This window comes from Clarias gariepinus, chromosome 14 (assembly GCF_024256425.1).
Source record: "Clarias gariepinus isolate MV-2021 ecotype Netherlands chromosome 14, CGAR_prim_01v2, whole genome shotgun sequence".
Classification (NCBI taxonomy): Eukaryota; Metazoa; Chordata; class Actinopteri; order Siluriformes; family Clariidae; genus Clarias; species Clarias gariepinus.
In genome coordinates this window covers 20,527,907-20,549,593 of record NC_071113.1, presented here as the reverse complement: position 1 = coordinate 20,549,593, position 21,687 = coordinate 20,527,907, and positions in this window count along the sequence as shown.

The window sequence follows — 21,687 nt, the reverse complement described above, 5'->3', positions numbered from 1 at the left end:
GTCTGATAGCAGATGTCCAAATTCTTTAAGAAAATCGGCATATGGCCCTGGGGGTCTGTACACGGTGGCCAGAGTAAAATATAGCGCAGGTTTATTATGTATTTCATTAAGTACAACATTAATGACGAGAACTTCAAATGAGTTAAACCTGGGCCTTATTTTCTGAGTAACAGTGAGTACATCTTTGTAGATAGTGGCGACAACACCACCGTGACCAGTTAGACGGGGCTCGTGCTTATAAAAATATCCCGATGGAGTAGACTCATTCAGACCAATGTATTCATTTGGTTTAAGCCAGAGTGCGTCAAGGCAATAATCTGATATCATTTCATTAACAATAAGTGCTTTAGGCGCAAGGGATCTAATGTTGAGAAGTGCAAACTTTAGAGGTAGACTTCGATTACTTATTTGGCCTTTTTCTGGTTTAATGGTTACCAGATTGTTTCGGCTGGATTTAACGAATTTATTCTTTTTTCTCGCTATTCGGGAAACAGACACAATTTCTATAGTACAAGCTATGTGTGTGCATCTATTACTATGGTGGATTGTATTGTGGCTGATATCTAAAGAATCTGAGGTATGACTTACCGCCAGTCAGATGGTTCGTAATGTCCTGGAGATGTTGTCAGAGAGCACCGCTGCTCCAGCTCTGCTAGGGTGCAGGCCATCTGTGTGGTAGAGCCTAGGACGCTCCCAGAAAACATTCCAGTTATCAACAACGGGTAATCTCAGTTGTTGACACCAAGATTGTAACCATTCATTAAAGGCAAATAATCTACTGAACCTCTCGATTCCTCTCTGAAATGTCGGAAGTGGTCCAGATACGACGATCTTTGTCGTGGGCGATGTGCTGCAGACCTTCTCAACCAGGCTCCTAAAGTCCTTCATTAGGATCTCCGTCTGCCTCAGTCTGATGTCGTTCGTGCCAGCATGAAGAACCACAGCTCGAATGTTCTTCCTCAGGGCCGCAGGCACCTGTGCAGCAACATCAAAAACACGTGCACCAGGTAAACAGCGAGTGTACGCCTTACCTTTAGCCGTGGTAGCACGCACGTGCTGGACGATGGAGTCTCCGATGACCAACGCATCGTGTGCCGTCTCGCATAGAGGAGCGAAGCGGTTTCGGGTCGAGATCTCGAAGACTGGTGGTGGCGGAGGAGGAGAGGTCCTCGCCCGGGGCTTGGCGCGCGTCTTCTGCTGCTGCAGTATCCAGGCCTCGTGGTATCCCGGCGCCGGGGTGAAGGAAACCTGGGCGGGGTGCATCTTCTGCTGTAGCCGGGCCAGCTTCACCTGTAGGTCGCGGATCAGCTTCTCCACGGTCTCCATCTCCAAGTCCACCGAGTGCAGCTCCAATGTATCCTCACCTGCACACAGAGGCAGAGACACAACCGACATGGTGTCTAAAAATAGAAATAACCGGTGCGAAAGAGCGTAAACAAACTTGTGATAGCCGGGCTAACGGGCTAGCGATGCTAATGGAAAGCCGGCTAGATGCGGTGTGCTGCAAAACAATTAAAACTTATACGATATAAACTTATACGAAAATGATATAACACGCGTTTCGAGTGAATAAATTATAAGGTTGTCTGAAATACTTATCTGTTATACGTTTACTCTTCGTAAGGGGGCAAAAAAGTAGAAAAATTGGTCAGTCTGGCGGAGCTCGGAAAAAAGCAGCGTCTCAGTTAAGCGTGACCCCTATTTTGGCAATAGAATTCAGTCAGCTGGTACCGGAATCTGATGATTACTTTACATTCTATCAGAGTTTCATATCTTTAGCGTTGTCCCTTGAAAAAATATAATAAAATATTTACAAAAATGTAAGGGGTGTACTCACTTTTGTGAGATACTGTATGTATATGCGTTTTGCTCTACTGGCACAGTTTAAAGATGTTAGTGGTTCCACCCTCCCAGCTCGGGGTGAAGCTGTAAAACTGTCTGCTTTGTTTCCTGGATCACCAATTTACACCCTTGGTTTTGGGGTCTACTTTAAAGCATCTGGCCTTGTGAAGTTACTTGCAGCTTTCTCTCACAGATGCTCCTATCTGATCGCGAATCAGATAAGATTATCGAGTTGGCACCATGCATACTGGGATAGGGTCTGTCAAGCATGTGATCCATGGACTGCTGTCTTTCTCTTTGGGGGCCTTGTTATGGCCTTTTGCTCGGTGAGGTTTCGGTTGTAAACGTCAAAACACGTGCAAAAGCAGAAAAAGAGAGAACAGGCACACACACAAGACACAAACAACAACTCCATAACCAATTGAATCGTGGTGCATATCAGAGTTAATTCATATGGTCGCATTAAGAACACTTAAAACGACGTAGGTGTGCTGTTCTAGGCTTTATTTCGAGTTGGGTTGTTACGCCTGGGGTGACCATGGCTTTTTACCATGATTTAGGTTTGCTCTTGTTGAAAGGAGTCAACCTAATTTTGGGCCTGGACTTAAAGATTGTTAAAGTATTTCCCTGATGAAAGAAAAAAAAAAAACACAGAGGAAACGAAAAACATAAAGGAGGGAAAAAAAACACACAAGGACACAAAGAGGTTAAGGCAACATAACCGGTGTCACATGTGTGGGACAAATTTACTACTTGAGGTTGGGCCTGGCAGTGCAGCCAGAGGAGGGTGATTGGGTGTTTGTGTTCACAAAAAATAAATTAAAGACTGTATACCCTTCTAGAAGGACAGAACTATGTTAGTGTGGTGAAAGGTATAGGACAGTTGATCTGTGTCAGTGGTCCGTTCTTCCCCCTTTTCCTATTAGTTTGGAAAACTCTTCCATTATCATTCGAATCAGTAGTTGAGCGTCTTGATGAGGGTTATCGTCCACACGATCCATCCCAGTGGCAGCTCCACTGTTTAGGTCGGGTACCAGCATAGAAGTCTCGTTTTTTGGAGCAGATGGTAGTCAGTCTTTGTGTGAGCAGGCTGCCAGTCTTGGAAGCTGCACACTTCAGGACTGGATGTTATTCGGAGCCAGTAGAGTTTATCTTGGTCAGTGATGTGGGGTCTCTTTCCTAGATGGGGATCACTCTTTCTGGCATATTCGGCATGAATGTATCAAGGTTTTTCAAGGTCTGCGCTGTGCAATGCTCTGTCGCTGGAGGGAGCAGGTTCCGGGTGTTCTACCGTGAGGTAGGGTTCTTTGGAGGGAGCTGGGGAATGCGTCGCCCCGCCCATCACTTCTGTTCCATCCAAGAACAGGGGACCTGGTCCTGCCCAACAGGGGTAAGATGCATGCACGTTGTTACCTTGATGGATCGTGGCACCATTCACAGGCAGGCTTGAGTTCCTCTGTGATGCTGTAGGACTTTTCTATGCTATGGTCCAGTTGTCGCATAAGGTGATAATAATAATAATTATTATTATTATTTTTATTTATATAGCGCCTTTCCAGAGCTCTAGGAAACTTTACAATGAGGAAAAAAAAACATGCAGTGGACAGGTGGATTCAAGTGTAATATTCTGAGAACAAATGAGTTTTGAGTAAGGATTTAAATATGGAGATGTTGTTAACAGAACGGAGAGAGTGAGGTAGAGAGTTCCAGAGTTTGGGAGCGATAACACTAAATGATCTGCCGCCCATTAAAGAGAGGCGGTACCGAGGGACAGCAAAGAAACCAGAATCAGAGGAGCGTAATGAACGGGTCGGAATGTAGGGGGCAAGCAGATTAAACAGGTAAGTGGGATTTAAGCCATGTATAGATTTGAAAACAAGGGGAAGAATTTTGAATTTGATACGGTAAACAACTGGGAGCCAATGGAGATCAGACAGGAGGGGTTACGGATATGAGTGAGTATTCTAGCTGTAGAGTTTTGAATATATTGTAATCTGGAAATGGAGCTGGCAGGTAGACCAATTAAAAGAACATTACAGAAATCAATGCGTGATAAGTCGAATGCATGAATGAGAGTTTCAGCATCTTTGGTACTGATGAATGGACGCAGTTGGGCAATGCGGCGTAAATAAAAGAATGCAGATTTAGTGACAGATTTAATGTGAGGCTGAATGGAGAGTGCGGAGTCAAAGATTACTCTTAAATTTTTGACAGAAGTAGATGTTTTGATATGAGAGCCAGCAATCTCACAGGTGAAATTGGTGGAGATGTTGCTGGTGAGTGCTGGGGTTCCGATGAAAATGATGAAAGTTTCAGAAAGTTTAAGTTAAGCCAATCTCTAATGTCCTTCACGCAAGCAGAGATTTTGTCAATTTGGGCAGATGAAGTAGGTGTGCAGATAGAGTAAAGTTGAATGTCGTCGGCATAAAAGTGATAGTTAAGACCATGACGTTAAAGGATCAGACCAAGTGGGATTATGTAAATTGTGTATAATAGTGGGCCAAGAACAGATCCCTGGAGAACACCTCGCTTCAGTGGGACGGTGGGCGATCGAAAATCCCTAACAGTAATATAAAATTGTCTATCTGAGAGATAGGAAGAAAACCAAGAAAGAGCAGTACCAGGAGATACCCAGACCAGAGAGACGAGAAATGAGCAAATCATGGGAGACAGTATCGAACGCAGAGCTGAGATCAAGTGGCAGCAGTATAGACAAGGAATCAGAATCACAAGAAAAAAGTAGATAATTCACTACCTTTACAAGTGCGGTTTCGGTACTATGGAGGGGGGCGAAAACCAGACTTATAATGGTCGAAGTGATTATTATTAACTAGATAAGACTGGAGTTGGGCAGCAACAGTACTTTCCAGTATTTGGATATGAAAGGTAAATTAGAGATGGGACGATAGATAGATAGATAGATAGATAGATAGATAGATAGTTAGATAAGACTAAGGAGTCAAGGTTGGGTTTCTTAAGCACAGGTGTAACTGCAGCAGTTTTTAGTGTTAGAGGAATGAGATGCGTTAATAAAATGAGAAATAAATGCAGAAATGGCAGAGTGACAAAGTTTCAGGAGAGAAGTAGGAGCAGGATCAAGGTGACAGGATGAAGAGTTGGATTTAAGGCTTAGCCTAGAGACAGAATCTGGGGTCTTCAGAGAAAAACAAGACAGAGACTGACGGGATAGATTTGTTGTATGGCTAAGCTCTGTAATAGTAGGGAAACATTGGTGGACAGCATTAGTCTTCTCAAGCAAATAATCCAAAAAAGAGCAGAAAAACTCATTAGATACTAGAGCATCCTGAGGTGGGCAGTTGGTAAGTTTATTTATTGTATTAAATAATGCTTTTGGCCTGTTGCTCGATTTATTAATTGTGGCAGAGATAAAGTTAGAGCGGGCTGAGAAGAGAGCAGATTTATAACATTTACGATGATCTAGAAAAGCCAAAAAGTGAACAGTAGGACCGGTTTTCCTGTAAAGACGTTCAAGCCGTCTGCCAGTAGCCTTAAGAATACGGAGCTCAGGGGTATACCAAGGAGAAGAGTGCGTGGCAGGGACATTTCTAGTCTTAATAGGAGCATGCTGCTGTAGGATTTCAGAAATTGTAGAATTGTAATTAGATAGTATCATGGATGGAGAAGAAATACCAATGACATCAAAAAGATTTGAAGAGACAATAGAAGTACAAAATGATACAGTGTCAATTGCTTTAGAATTATGATATGAAATAACAGTTTTAAGGCATTTAGAGTACATAGGCAGATTGAGGCTAAAGTCAAGGAGTTTATGGTCAAATACCGGTGTCAGAAGCAGAAATGGATGTGATATCACCCCTTGAAGTACATATTAGATCAAGGGTATGACCACGTGTATGAGTAGGAATGTCAACATGCTGTGTCAAATTAAAACATTCGAAAACAGACAGTAATTGGGTGGTGTTGGGGCAAACTGTATCAACATGAATATTGAAGTCACCTAGCAGAAGAATAGGAGATGACAATGAGCAGGCAAGGGTTAACAGTACTCTAATGTCCTCCCAGGGCTTTGGGAGGACGGTAGAGTAAGACGATTGTGAGACAGTCAGCTTTTAAAACCATGTATTTAAATGAATTTGTATTGTGAAAATCAAGTTGTTTCAGATGAAGATTTTCCCGGTAAATGACAGCAAGACCACCCCCTTTGCCATGCAGTCGAGGTCGGGTGAGATACTTATATCCATCAGGTGCAAGAAGATTTAACTGAATAAAGTCCTCCGGAGCTTGCCAGGTTTGTGTGAGAAGAAAAATGTCAAGCTTATTGTCAGTGATAATTTCATTAAGATAAGGGGCTTTGTCCGATATTGACCGAGATTTTGCAGATTTGAATTTCAGATTTGCAATGCGATACTACGTACCAGTGAGATAAATTAGAGAGCGATGTACAGTACGACCAGCAGGAGGTTGTTTGGAAGCAGATAATATATAGTTAGTCCAGATGCATGGAAGGGCTTCGGGCTTAGAGCAAAAGGTACTCCTGAAGACACGGTGGATGTACCGTGGGCCCCGGAGAATCCCTAAACTCCGGCAGAGCTCATACGTCATAGAATCAAGACGCGGATGGCAGTTGAAGGCCCTTAGCTGTGATGGTGAATACCCAATATCCACTACGAAGGCGAGATGCAATATAAGGCAAAAAAGAGAGCAGAAAAGAAGGAAAAAAAAAGACATTATAGTATTGATCAAGTGAGAGCCAGACACTGCCTGACACGGGCAAAAACAACGATAGCCCGACCCTGAGATGCCACTTCACCAAAAACAGCAGACTAAATAGGAGACAGCACCCCCAAATAGTAAGCAGTAAGCAAACAGCACCGACTGAAAGAGCGATAACTCACCCATCAGAAGAGCCGAGCGTGATGGAGACGCTAACAGGGCAGAGGGCTGACAGCGGCCCGGTGGCGAACTCACAGACAGCAAAAAGTTGATAGTTATAGTCCAGTTTATTTCAAGCATCAGCAATATGAAATAGAATAATCCAACCAGGCAAGCAGAATGGCAAAGAGACATGCAGCAGGAACTAACAAACAAACAATCCAGGTATGAAGCGGCAGCACAGACACGCACAGCGTTCTCGTCCCGGGAACCGCAAAATCTGAAAACTAGAAACGAAAAAAGTTGGCTGATCTCGTTCCTTGCCTTGTCCAGGTGAGGTTTTCAGGGCTTTAATTCTGCTATTTTCTCCCTGAAGTCAGACTTGGCTTTTTCTAGTAGCTCTTCTGCATACTGCAGCCTGTCGGAGAGATCAGCATAGTTTACCTTGCCTTCCCATTCATTTCAACTTTACTGTAGTAGTTGCAAGGGGTTTCTTGCAGCACGGTGATTTCCACTTTGTCCTGCTCTACCTCGTCACCCCCTTTTCCGTCGCTCCTGAGCTTCCAGTTCAAGCTGCTTGATGCTTTGTTGTGCTCGTCAGCTCCTGCTGGAGATAAGCAGCGTTCCTGTTGCTCAGCTTGAGAGCCACGATAAGTGTGTGACGTAAGGAGCCGGTGTTGTCGGACAGTTCATTGGGACTGTAGCACTGACTTGGGTCTTGTCTCATACGTTGTCATCCAGCTGGTCCGGCGTCTGGTACTTTAGTGTTTCCGCAGCCTTAGGTAGAAGGCTGTCAGTTGCAACACTTGGCCATGTCTTCAAATCTTTTCAGCGACTGACAGGTCTGTGGTGCGAGACATGTTTTGATAAGGTTTTTAAACCACAACTGATTCAGATGTGAGAAAAAGAACCAAAACAGGAAAAACAAAAGAGAAAAAAAAAGCAAACAGATGTGTAGGTGTGCTGATGCTGAGTGTGGTTCTCTGTGACTGTGATCCTCTGGTGGGCGTGCTATTAACTGGGAGTCTCTGAGGGAAGAGCTAGTAAACACACAGTTAGCACGGCTAGAGAACAGGTGCAAAAAAGAAGAAGAACACACAGAGCGAGAAAGAAGAAAAAAAATAGGCGAAAGAAAACAATAACAATGACTGTATTGGTTAACTCAGCATAAGGGTTGACAACCATACAAACATTGAAACGCTTCTAGACGCAAATTTCAAATTTTATGGACAGTTTTCTAGCTGACCTGCTTTAACCCTGGCTTGGTAGGATCCCAGCCCAAACAGGGAAGGTACGGTGAGAGTCGGTCGCCTTTGAACCTAAGAATTCACGCTTCAACAGTATGTAACGTTTCTACGGTCCTCTGCGTTTGTGACTTTTACAGTAACGGTAATCAAACCAGAAGAGGAAACTGAGAAAAAGAGAAAAAGAAAGTGCGGGGTTTTCTCCTAATGTTAGGACACTTAACGGGCTTGACCAAGTGAGTTAAAACTGGGTGAGAAAAGACCTGGGGCCTCATGTATAAAACTTTGCGTAGATTTCATCCTTAAAATGTGCGTACGCACATAAGCCAGAACCTGCGCAAGGTTCGCTTTATAAATCACAATTATCTGAATATTCTGCGTAGGTGCACGTGCTTATAGCTTACCCCAATCTCCTGCTGAAATAACCATATTTGGAGGTTAAGACTGCCTATTTTTAATATGTATGATCTCCCTGCATATTAATACGACCGATAATTGTCATTGATCTGTTGGCTAAAAATGGAAAAACAGAAACGAAAAGCAAAAAAAAAAGAAACTTCACCGACTGCGAGATGGAGGTACTGCTGTCTGAGGTGGAGGGCCGAAAAAAAGTTTTATTTGGTGGGCTCTCTGCGGGCATTTCAAATAAAAGAAAGATGGTAGAATGGGAGCAAGTAACAGAAGCAGTCAATGCTGTTACATCGGTGCCTCGCACAGTCCAAGAGACCAAAAAAAAAATGGTCAGACATAAAAGTAGTCGTTAAAAAAAAGAATATGTGCACACAGGCGCAGTGTCGTAACAACTGGTGGTGGTCAAGGAATCACTGACCTCTCAGCCTTTGATGTAAGGGTGGGCGCGATTATAGGGGAAACAGGATTAAGTGGAGTTCCTCCAGAATTCCAAAGTGATACGGATGTGATTCGCAGTGACGATAATAAGTAATTGATTTATCTACACATTATATAAGTTTTTGTCTGTTTAAAATTCTGCTTTTTTATTGTGGATAATTTAAATCAACCAATTCAAATTCCGCGGAAGTGGAAAGTCCTAAAATATCCAAGTGACAAATCTAGCAATAGATGCAGCTGTCCTTAAGATACGTTTATTAAAACAGTCGATTTTCCTGTTTATTCATATGCAAATAAAAAATAACTTAAAAAGACAACACCACTTGTACTTGAACACACAGCGCGGTTTCTCCGCGAGGGTCTTTCCAATACTGGCCGTAATTCAGAACACAATTCCAAGAGAATGGCTCTTGGAAATAGAAATCGGCACATGAGCCAATCATCATCATGAGCAAGGAAATCTTCACGGTCTCTGAAAACACGCTCCCTCCGTAGAGCGTCATTAGCAAGGTCTTCTAACAGCGCTAGAGCATCCATTATGATGATATGTTATATACGCACATACCTTTTTATAGCCCATTCATTTAAAAAAAGTAAATTCAAAGTATTTGCACTTGGTAAAGAATGCTGATAATGATAATTCAGGTTGATGCAATTTGATTAATTGGGTGATGACTATTTTAAATAGTTGTTGCTATTTGGGCCAGTTGGTGTCGCCAAAACACATACTCTTTTAAAAGAGTGCGTACGCACGGTCAAGAGCATCCTTACGGTGCGCACTTATTTACGCCAAGTTTATTTTTTATAAATCCCGATATGTGCGTGGAAAAATGCGTACGCATATTTCTATGCCCATTTTGGGCGTACGCAACGTTTATACATCAGGCCCCTGGTGAGTAAGAAGAAAACTTGCAAATTTGAATTACGAATTATAAATTATAGCTAATTATTGAGCATTAATTAGCACTAAAATTGGTAGGAGCAAGTTGTTATTAACTCCATCGATCACCTATAATTGAATTAGACATCCAACTAAAAAAAAGTAGTTTTACTTAATCGATTAAAGGGGTCATCCAGACACATTTTTCATTAAATGTTAATATGATCTTTAGGGTCCTAATGAAAAGTTTGTAATATATTTAATAAAAAAATTCTCAATGGTTGTGTAAAAAAACCCACTAATTTTAACTGGTAAAAACTAGCTCTGTTCTCAGCTACCTGTTTCAGTACATGCTGCTTTAAATGCTTATGATCTCTGCTGAGCCCATTGCCCACAACGCAGTGCGGGCAATGCTTTGTGGGTAATGCAGTCCAACCTGAAAAATGCTGGAATATAGAGCCTGAGCCTGTTTTCTTAAGTAGTTTTTGGTTTAATTTAAGTACGGAACCTACGCGGAAGTTTGTAATATCGCCTGACAACGCAAAAATTAAAAGAATGGACATGCATCGACTCATTTTGTCTTTCTTATCACTGCATGGGCATGAATTAATGGGCTGTTACGCTGTCGCGAGCAACAACAACAAAAGCGAAGAAGCTTACTAAGTGTAGGTGCATGTTATTCACAAGTTCTGACGCGTGTCTTTAGTTACACAGTGTCACTGACGACATCAGACGTTTCGTTGATTTCTTTGTCTCTTGTTTATTTTCAACATCAAAAACAACGGTTGTTACAGTTTCTTGCATAAATCCACTGTAGTCACGACAAGTCGCTTGCTGTGTTCTGTAGCTTCGATAGATTACAGTTACAACAACTTATTTTACTGTATTCCTTTTTGCTTACTGTCTCACGTTATCACGGTCAAAAGCTTGTGTGCTCCACACCTTTCTGTATCCTTCCGTGTCTTAACAACAACTACAACTAACATGCGTGATAGACATGGAACTGCATAACTGTGGGGTGATGTCACAGAACAACACATGAAATGATGTCACAATACAAATTATATGTATGATACTTAGTGCTTAATGCTTAACTAATAAACTGAAATAAGATAAACATAACAACAAATCACAAGAATGAAATATGGCCCTTACATTTCCAGCCCCTAATTGACAGGCAGGAAGACTGACAATTACACACATTTTTCGTTTTGTTGTTTTTTTTTTTTTACAATTGGGCCACAACATTTACTATTGGATTAAAATTTGAATTAACTTTCTTAACACTTTAGAATTAACTTTCTTAACACTTTAAACATTTTTTTTTTAACGGTTTAACTTAAGGTATTCATATTGCTGCGTACCAAATGAAAGGAACATGACTACTTTATAAGGTAATTAACAGTCCATTTCACATATCAGGCACAGCTTATCGATGGGTCTTTCCAGGGTACTGGTTTTAGTTTTGACCAGTACACGCCTCACAAGTCCTTTTTTATCAGGGAACACTTTCGTGATCCGTCCGACGACCCATGAATTTCTTGGAGAAGACTCATCAATTATTAGAACTACGTCTCCAATCGAGAGGTTTTTTCTCACCTGAGACCATTTTTGGCGCTCCTGAAGCAAGGGCAAGTATTCACGCACCCATCGCTTCCAGAATAGGTCGGCAAGATACTGAATTTGCTTCCAATTGCGACGTGCGTAAGTGTCCTCTTTTTTGAAAAGACCAGGAGGCAAGTTTGGCTGTTTTTTCATCAGCAGCAGGTGGTTAGGTGTCAGGGGCTCCAGGTCTGTGGGATCGTCTGTAGCGGTGGTAAGGGGACGGTCATTTATTATAGCTTCCACCTCACACAGGAATGTGTGCAAGCTCTCATCGTTTAGTGTTTGTTCTTTTAGTACAGACCTCAAGATTTTTTTAACTGACCTTATCTGCCTTTCCCATATTCCACCGAAGTGAGACCCAGCAGGAGGATTAAGTATCCATTGTATCCCCTTTTGCATGAGGACGCCTTCAATTTTTGACTGATTCCACTGTTGGATAGCTTTACGCAATTCAGTCTCAGCGCCTATGAAGTTTGTTCCATTATCACTTCTCATAACTGACACCTGGCCTCTTCTGCACATGAAGCGTCGAATAGCATTTAAGCAGGAGTCTGTATCTAATGACTGCGCGACTTCAATGTGCACGGCTCTTGTTGTCAGACAAGTAAACAATACGCCATATCTTTTAACATTACTTCTACCCCGTTTGACCTCGAAGGGTCCAAAATAGTCTACCCCTACGTTAGTGAACGGTGGGTGATCTGGTGTTATTCTATCGCGTGGCAGTTCTGACATTTTTTGTTCACTATTCTTCGCTCTGATCTTTCTGCATGTCACACAACTGGACAGAAACTTTCTCACAAGGGAATTTGCTGTCGGAATCCAGTATTTCTGCCGCAATTTTGAAAGCATATAATTCCTTCCACAATGTCCGACCTGTTCGTGAGTGTTTCTTAAGATTAAAGTTGTAATGTGTGAGTCTTTGGGTATAATGACAGGGTGTTTTGCATGCTCAGGCATTGCAGACCTACCAAGACGTCCTCCTACTCTTAGCACTCCATCCTGCAGTACTGGATCTAGTTTGGAGAGACAACTGTTTCTTTTTACGGAAGCATTACCCTTTTGTAACATGGAAATTTCGTCTTTGAATTTTTGGTTTTGAACGAACTTAATGACTTCGTTTTCTGCCCTTGTTAAGTCCTTAATTGATAGAGACTTATGGTTTTCTATTATTGAGTTGTTTGCCTGTCCCTTAATCCTTTTCGTTCTCTGTTTAAGCATGTCTTTAACGCAAAGAATCCAGGCAACGGATCTTTTTAACTTATACCAGTCGGAGTGATAGTTAATCAGTTTACTCACGGCATCTGTGCTCTCTGTAGTTTTTACGAGATTCACTGAGGCTGAGTGTTTAATCTCAATGTCATCCTCTTTCGTCGACAGATCGTGAATATTCTCAGGCCATTTACTCTCTGGTGTTTTAAGAAAGGGGGGACCATGGATCCAATTGTTGTTTTTCATGAATTTTTCACAGGAAACTCCTCTGGAAGCAGCGTCAGCTGGGTTTTTTGAAGTGTTGACGTACCTCCACTGCTGTGGCTTGGTTGACTCTCGTATGATGGAGATTCTGTTAGCAACAAAGGTTTTAAAGCGAAGTTTTTCATTAACAATGTATCTCAAGACAGTTGTGCTGTCGGTCCAAAACACAGAGTCCAGCAGTTCTATTTCCAGTTGACCTTTCAACATTTTGTCGTTGTTTACGGCGACCACTGCCGCTGTCAATTCCATTCGGGGGATAGTAGTTTGTTTCAAGGGCGCTACGCGAGAATTCCCCATCATGAATGCACAGTGTGTAAGTCCATCAGCATTTACTAACCTAATATATGAGACAACTCCATATCCCATTTCACTTGCATCTGAGAAGTGGTGAAGTTGTGCTGTATTTGTGACTCCAAAGTCAACTGGTTTTACGCATCTTGCTACACTAAACTCAGACAATTGATGCAACTCGTGTAGCCAGGCCCTCCATCTTTTTATAAATTGTTCGGGAATGTCATCGTCCCAAGCGAGTCTCTCTTTACATAACTGCTGCATTAAGATCTTAGCTGGCAGTATGACTGGTGCAAGGAAGCCTAAGGGGTCATAAATTGAACTAGTGACTGACAAGATTCCTCTTCTAGTCACAGGCCGCTCTTTTAAACTAATCTTGAACTTGAGCGTGTCTGAATTAATACACCACAGCACCCCTAGAGCCCTCTCAACAGGGAGTACGTCTTTACTCAGATCTAAGTCCCTCATGTCTTTAATTCTCTCACCCTCAGGGATGGAAGCTAGCAATGTACGACTATTACTTGCCCACTTGGTGAGGTGAAACCCTCCACTTGCGCACAGTTTGGTGAGATTACTATATAGCGCAACTGCTTGACTATGACTAGAGACAGACTTCAAGCAGTCGTCTACATAAAAGTTTTTAAGTACTGTGTTGACTGCCTCGGCAGATGCATTGCTGCGGTTTTCTTCTGCTGTTTTCCTAAGGGCGAAGTTAGCTACACTTGGAGATGATTTTGCACCAAACAAATGAACAACCATTTTATACTCAACCAAGTCCTGACTCACGTCTCCGTTCGGCCACCACAGGAAACGCAACAAGTCTGTGTCCTTTTCCGGAACTCTGACCTGATAGTACATGGCTTCCACATCTGCCATCATGGCAACTTCTTCTTGTCTAAAGCGTGCGAGCACCCCAATGAGTGAGTTTGTCAGGTCGGGTCCCTGCAGAAGCTCGCTATTTAATGATATTCCCTGATAGCTAGCAGCACAGTCAAAGACTACCCTTAGCTTTTTCTTTTGAGGATGGTACACACCATGGTGAGGTATGTACCACACCTGCCCGTCTTGTCGACTTAGGTGGGGTGTGGGGACCTTGACTGCATGACCCTTCTCAAACATGTCATTCATGAAGTTTAAATACTCTTTGTGAAAGGAGCGGTTATGCTTAAACTTCCGTTTGAGGTTCAGTGCGCGCTGCATGGCTGCGCTTCGGTTATTGGGCATTTGAATAGCTGCTTTCTTAAATGGGAGACCGATGTAGAAGTGATTATCGGTAAATTGCAGGGAGTTAGTTACAGAGTCTAAAAACTGATAGTCCTCTTGTGACAACTCAGATTTGTCATCACAGTTCCGTTCAGGAAAATCATGGTTGTACTGTTGTATCAGCATTTGTTCCACACTTTCGATGGAGACTTTGTTGACTGCAACGCTCACTTGCTCATTGTCACATGTGCCTTCCTCGACCGACTCTCGAAGAGGTCCATTTATGGTCCATCCAAGAGCAGTCTTTACTGCATATGGCCCATTGTGCCTGCTGTTAATTACTCGCCATGGTTCTAGGAGCCTGTGCTCTTTGTTACCTATGAGAATTTCAACTCCAGCATTAATGTAAGGCAGTTTTACTTCGCTGAGGTATGGCCACTTATCAATGTCGTGCTGTTGTGGAATATTTTCCACTGAGACTGGGATACTCTTTTGTGTGAACACTTTGGGGAGTTCAACAAAGGTGTTTTCTTCCAGACTGCTAACCTCTAGATCAGTAAGCACATAGCTTTTTACTTGTTTCTTCGCGTTCAGGGTGCTTAACATGATGTCAATTTTTTTACCTTGTACGTTTAATCGCCTTGCTAGTGACTCTGTACAAAATGTAGCAGAGCTACCTGGGTCCATAAAGGCGTATACTTTTACTGTCTTGTTGCCTTTTTTGGACTTTATTTTAACAGGTACTATGGAGAGAATACAGTCATCTCCAGCCCCGATACACGCACTCGTTTCGTGACTCGCTGCAACAGGCAATGTTTGAACTGGTTCGGTTTCGTCAGCCTTTACGATCGCTTGAGCTGTGTCCTTTGCTGCAATGTGTAGCATGCGAGGATGTTTCTTTGAGCACAACTGACATGTAATTTTCTTCGTGCAGTCTTTGCTTAAATGTCCTTTTACTAAACAGCCAAAGCAGAATCCATTCTTTTTTAGAAAGTCCAATTTGACCTTATATGTCTCATTGTTAAACTTGTGGCATTCGTCTAGGGTATGATCTTGCTCACAGGATGCACAAGGTTTAGTGAAGGCACTAATAACTAATGCACCACTACTCTTTACTGTGATTGAGTCTCTATGATTTTTACCAACCTGTTTTACGCCGGTCGCAAAGCTGCTACCTCTCTTTTCTTCCATTTTTTGCTTGAATCCTGAAGGGGATTTGTTGCTGTGCTTTTTACCACTAGTCGTTGTACCACTAGTCGAAACGTTCAGGTCTCCAAAAAGTGGGTTAGACATTGCCTTTGCTTCCCGTTCTACGAATTTCATCAGCTGCACGAACTTAGCTGTTTCTTCATTGCGCTCTTCGTACTCGTATACGTGGCTTCTCCATTTTTCACGCAATTTGTAGGGCAGTTTTGAGGCAACACCTCTCAAGTTGGTAGCATTGTCTAGCTCATCCATGTAGTTAATGCTTGACATGGTATTGTAACATTCTACTAGGAACAGGGAGAAAGTTTTTAGCGACTTTCCGTCCTCTGACTTTATTTCCGGCCAGTTGAGTGCCTTTTGCATCAGCGTTGTAGCGATTATTTGTCTATTTCCGAAATTGTCATGTAACAGTTTCATAGCCTCTGCGTAGCCACGATGTTCTGGCATGAGCAGGCAGCTTCTCACTAGGTTCTTAGGCTGTCCTTCAGTATACTGCTCGAGAAAGAACAGCCTATCATGATTGCTATCAGTGTTGGTTTCGATGGCATGTTTAAAAGCTCTTACGAAGGACGTGAACTTAAGAGGGTCACCATAGAATGGAGGAACGTTGCGCGAGGGTAAGGAATGTTGCCTCTGACTCTTTGCAAACATTTCTGTAAGATCTGCCTGGAGTGGCATCCTACCCTGAGGCTCCACTATGTCAGTGTTGTAAAGTGAGTGTTCGTTACCTTGGGTGGGCCGTTCCATTAGGGTGCTTGACATTATGGGTTTGGCACTCACTGGGATGCTTAAGTGGGTTGCTCGGAGGCGTGATGGCAGCTCGAGGTATTCCGTTGCCGAACTGTGGTTGCAGTGGTCGTTTTGCTCTGGTTCCGAGGGGCGTGCACCACTCGTTTCGACGACCACGCTCCGTCTGGCAGGATGTTGTTTTTTGCGGTTCTGGTAAGAATTTAGTTCAGCATCGACCATTGCAAGCGCCGTTTCCATTTCCAGCCTTTCCTTTTGTGCCTTTAATTGTGCTTGTTTAGCCTTTAATTGTGCTTCCTCCAGCTCCAGCGCCTGCCGATCTCTCAAAGTTGCTGCTTTAGCCAGCAAAGCTGCTCTGTTGGCTTCTGCCTTTTTTAGTCGAGCTTCGGATGCTGCTGACGTTAAGGACCTCTTAGATGCCGCTGACGTTACGCTTCCTTGCCTTTGGGGGGCGGGCGTCTTACGCTCCGCCATTGACACACTGTCGTTTGGCGAAACTCCATCGTCAACTGTTTGAGACAGCTTAAAGCGATTACTAGTGTCCGCGATCCACGACTCCACTCTTATCATGAATTCTGTGCAGCGCGTTAATCTAGGGTGATACCAGTGGTGCTGATCGGTTTCACGCTCTTCATCCTTTGCGCACGATCGCACTGTTACATTACTTTCAATAAAGTCATTTAGCAGCGCTTTGTATTGGCGGCGCTTGGCTTTAACGTCATGCAAATTGCAAGCATTGTCCATAAGCGCCTCTAGTTCATTGTATAATACAGTCAACTGACTCCACTTGCCTTCTCTGGCGCTCTTCAGTTCGTCGAGCACCATCACCTGCTCAGATTCGGCGATAGCGGCGTTGTCCTCGCCGTGTGACATGGTGAAGTTTAAGGCAGGCAAGTCCTCTTCTCGCTTTCGGTTGATGCGCGTTTTTGAAGTCGCACGCGCGCTCTTCACAATCTTAAATCACTTATCTTCATTTCTGCGGCGGAGCCAAGCTTTTGACTTTAATGTAGGTGCATGTTATTCACAAGTTCTGACGCGTGTCTTTAGTTACACAGTGTCACTGACGACATCAGACGTTTCGTTGATTTCTTTGTCTCTTGTTTATTTTCAACATCAAAAACAACGGTTGTTACAGTTTCTTGCATAAATCCACTGTAGTCACGACAAGTCGCTTGCTGTGTTCTGTAGCTTCGATAGATTACAGTTACAACAACTTATTTTACTGTATTCCTTTTTGCTTACTGTCTCACGTTATCACGGTCAAAAGCTTGTGTGTGGCTCCCCGTCGGGGAATCGAACCCCGGTCTTCCGCGTGACTGGCTGAGATACTGTGGGGTGATGTCACAGAACAACACATGAAATGATGTCACAATACAAATTATATGTATGATACTTAGTGCTTAATGCTTAACTAATAAACTGAAATAAGATAAACATAACAACAAATCACAAGAATGAAATATGGCCCTTACACTAAGAGAGATACAAACGCGATGTGTTTACATGACTTCTTAATCTTTGACAGACATTGTTATAAACCATCTAACGTTACAAAGGTAAGCATAATATAGTTTTCCGACTACGTACACAGTTTGCAACTAGACAATCCCCTTAATGCATTGTTTATTATAAACGGGCGATTAGGGACTATATAGAGACCGATGTACATAGAGAAGAAGCCATAACCATGTTCTATAAGAGTATAAGTTAACTTACACTCCGCATTTATCGTGATTATTAGAGAAGGCAATCTGGAAAAGGAATTACCAAGCCTGGTAAAGATGAAGCAGGAACACGAAGCGTTAGTACAGATCTATTTTTCAGGAGCAGCTTCCTAGCAAAACCTGCTTTATATTGACCCGCGTTTATAAAGCAGACAATGCTTAGTGCAAAAATGATTAGTGCAAACATGAACGCATTTAGGTAGATCAGCAGGGACGTTAGCTCCAAAAACAAAATTCAGCCACTGCGTCCTCAGTGGCTCAGATGTCGGTAGTAAATGACGACTGCTGTGTTCGCTATTACACCCAACAACTCTACACCACACTCGCTTAGGCGGCATTTTGCTCCAGCGGCGAAAAACAATGGCCGACAGCTTCTTCTCACTCGGGGCGGGTCTTTGCTAAAACACCAGTGTCAATCAACTATAGTAGGAGCGGCCTCTTGCGGTGTGGCGTCACATCGACAGGCATTTGCGATTGGCCTGATTTCAGAAGGGGCATCTTATTTTAATAAATGAAAAAAAAATCACTGGGCAGCTCTTTATTATCGTAGAGTGGTTGTGTACACACTCTCCTAACACACAGTTCAGTCCAAACAGCTTAAAAAAGTGCATGTAGGCCTGTATGACCCCTTTAAGTATACGGAAAGTAATGAAGAGGGGTCAGAAGAAAAAAGGGGAAAAGACCCACTGGTGTGAGTTAAAGTTGGATGTAAAGAGGTTAGGTCACTTTAACAACTTTCGAACAGTGCATTCAAAACTAAAAGATGCTATGTGCTAACCGCTAGCCTTCGATGCTAGTAGCATAGATGCTGCATGCACACAGACTACAATGTAAACACTTTAGGTTTGCTAGCGTAGCTCATGCTAGGCTTTGTTTACAACTGATTTTAAATGCTGCTGGCGGACTGCGCTTGCGCATTTAAAAGTCATCCCAGAAGAACTTGTTTAGAGTTTCTGGGTCACAGTCGTTGCTATGGTTACGTACACTTAAACAAACGTGCTAGTTCAACAGTTATGGGTGGTCAGTGAAAATGGCAGCGCATTTAACAATGAACAACCCGAACAGCAGTAGTTAGCTCTTTATCTGAACGACGTCAACTCCACTCGTTAGAGTAGTGCACACAAATTAGTAGTTACTACATTTAAAACAAAAAACGTGGCTGGACTCTTGTCGGATCCCAGCCCTTAGACAAACATACCAACATTAAACACAAAAACAAACATGGCTTTTAACCGCAGATTTTACTTGAATGAATTTGCAAGTGGAACATCGCACACAGGCAGATTCACTATTGTCCAGGGGTAGCTCAGTGGTTAAGGCATTGGACTACGGTTCGGAAGATCCCAGGTTCAAACCCCACAACCACTAAGTCGCCACTGTTGGGCCCTTGAGCAAGGCCCTTAACCCTCAACTACTCAGATGTGTAATGAGATAAAAATGTAAGTCGCTCTGGATAAGAGCGGCCAAATGCCTAAATGTAAATGTAAATATTGGGGCAAATTAGCCGCACAAAGGTGTGTGTGGCAGAGTTGACCAAGACAACAGTTCTTTATAAAGAAACGAAAATTTATTTGACTAATCTACATTACATGAAACTACGCTACTTAAACGCATGCATGCACACACACATATACACAAACAGTTTCGAAGGTGAAAATGAATGAAGTTATTCTAGTACTGTTTACTAGATCAACGAAAGTCATAAGAGCAGAGTCTTGGGTTTAATCTTACGGTTTAGTTATAAAACGAGCACAAAAACATAAAAACAAACGTGGCTTTTAACCGCACATTTTACTTGAATGAATTTGCAAGTGGAACATCGCACAGGCAGATTCACTATTGAGGCAAATTAGCTACACAAAAGGTGTGTGTGGCAGGGTTTCTTCCCTGCCTGTTACACATTAACAATTACAAACAGGGTTTCTTCACTGTTTGTTACACACTAATTGGACTTTAAGATTTGTGCAAATTAACTGCACAAAGATGTGTGGCAGGGTTTGTTCGCTCCCTACACACTTACAATTAAAAACAGGTTTCTTCACTGTTTTAATGATAATATAAGGCCTTTAAAAGATGATAAGAGGAACATTGCTCAAATAAATTTTTAGGAAGATTCCTTTGTTTCAACAGGTGATCTTGATAATATTAAAATGTAAAGAGATTTCTTCGTCTTTATAGTACAAGTTTAATATTATTAACTGCAGTTTAAGGCCTTTAAAAGATGATAGGAGAAAGATTGCGGTGAAGGAGGATTTTTTTGTTCCAACAGGCGATCTTGATAATATTAAAATGTAAAGAGATTTCTTTGTCTTTACAAGTTTACTTTAACCATTAACCATGACTAAATGTTAGACAAATAGCAGCTGTTAAAGTACAATGCTAAAAATGGTTTTGAACCATCCCATCATGAGAGTAAATTCGCGTTGCATTTCATTTATTTATACGGTGGTGTGCCGCAAAACAAGTATGTATACAGTATCGCAAAAGCTCCGTTTCTCCGCCTCTAATCTATTTCTGGACAATTGAAGAGATACAGTAAACGGTCTTGGTTTTATGAATTCTTACCCCAAACAATGCCTGCGTGCATTCTCCACCATTAAATGTAGAGTTTACATAATAAAGACAACGAATGACGGTCGCATTGTTCATCAAAAAATGTAGACATTTTAATGTGGACACAATTCCAATGCATCCTTCACCATTAAAGTGCCCTAATTATCCTATTTTAAAGGTTGCTAATATTGCTTAATGAGTCTCTTAAAACAGGTTTACATGTATGCAAGGTCAAAAAACACTTTGATTTTTTCCAAAAATAAATTAAATTTTACCCCATTTCTAAATGATTTGTAAACGAGTCGTGTGAAGCAGTTTGAAGATTCAGTAGGTTTATACCCCTCCTTTCCGTGAGCCCTCAATGCTGTGATTGGTTAGATGTCGGAAAATGAAATGGACATGACCATAACTGAATGACAGCTCTGGAGACCCGTCAATACATAGAAAAGGTGGCGTCGGTTTTAGAGTGTAACGACCAGCTAATTTTATATTAAAATGTCAAAATACAAACAAAGGCTGGACGGACCAATCGGTGGCCGCGTTAAAGGACGCACTCGATGACGCAGACTTGGGCATGTTCAGGAACAGCTCCGATGATGACGTCAGCGTGTTTACGAAAGCGGTTGTGGGATTCATTGGGAAGCCGTGGGTGGATAAAATCCTCCGCGACGCTCTGAGATCTCGCACCACTGCCTACAACACGGGACTCGCGTCGGGGGACATGGAACCATACAAGGCTGCGTCGTATAACATCCAAAAGGCAGTGAAAGAGGCGAAGCAGCGCTACGGGAGGAAACTAGAGTCACAACTCCAACAGAGTGACTCCAGGAGCCTGTGGCAGGGACTAAGGACAATTACTGATTATAAAGCGCCAACATCCGGTATGACGAACGTGGACGCGACTTTGGCAGACGAGCTGAACACCTTTTATGCTCGCTTCGAGGCTGCAGCTAAAGACGCTAGCAATGCTAATGCTAGCGGCGCTAATGGCTGCAGACAGGAAAACACTGCCAGCACTGGAAACGCGTTCATCATCACCAAGCATGACGTGAAGAGAGCCTTCAAGAGAGTGACCACCAGGAAAGCAGCAGGACCAGACGGCATCTCAGGCCGTATCCTCAGAGCCTCGCAGACAAGCTAGCACCTGTGTTCACTGAGATATTCAACATCTCTTTATCTCAGTCGGTGATCCCCACATGCTTCAAAGAGTCCA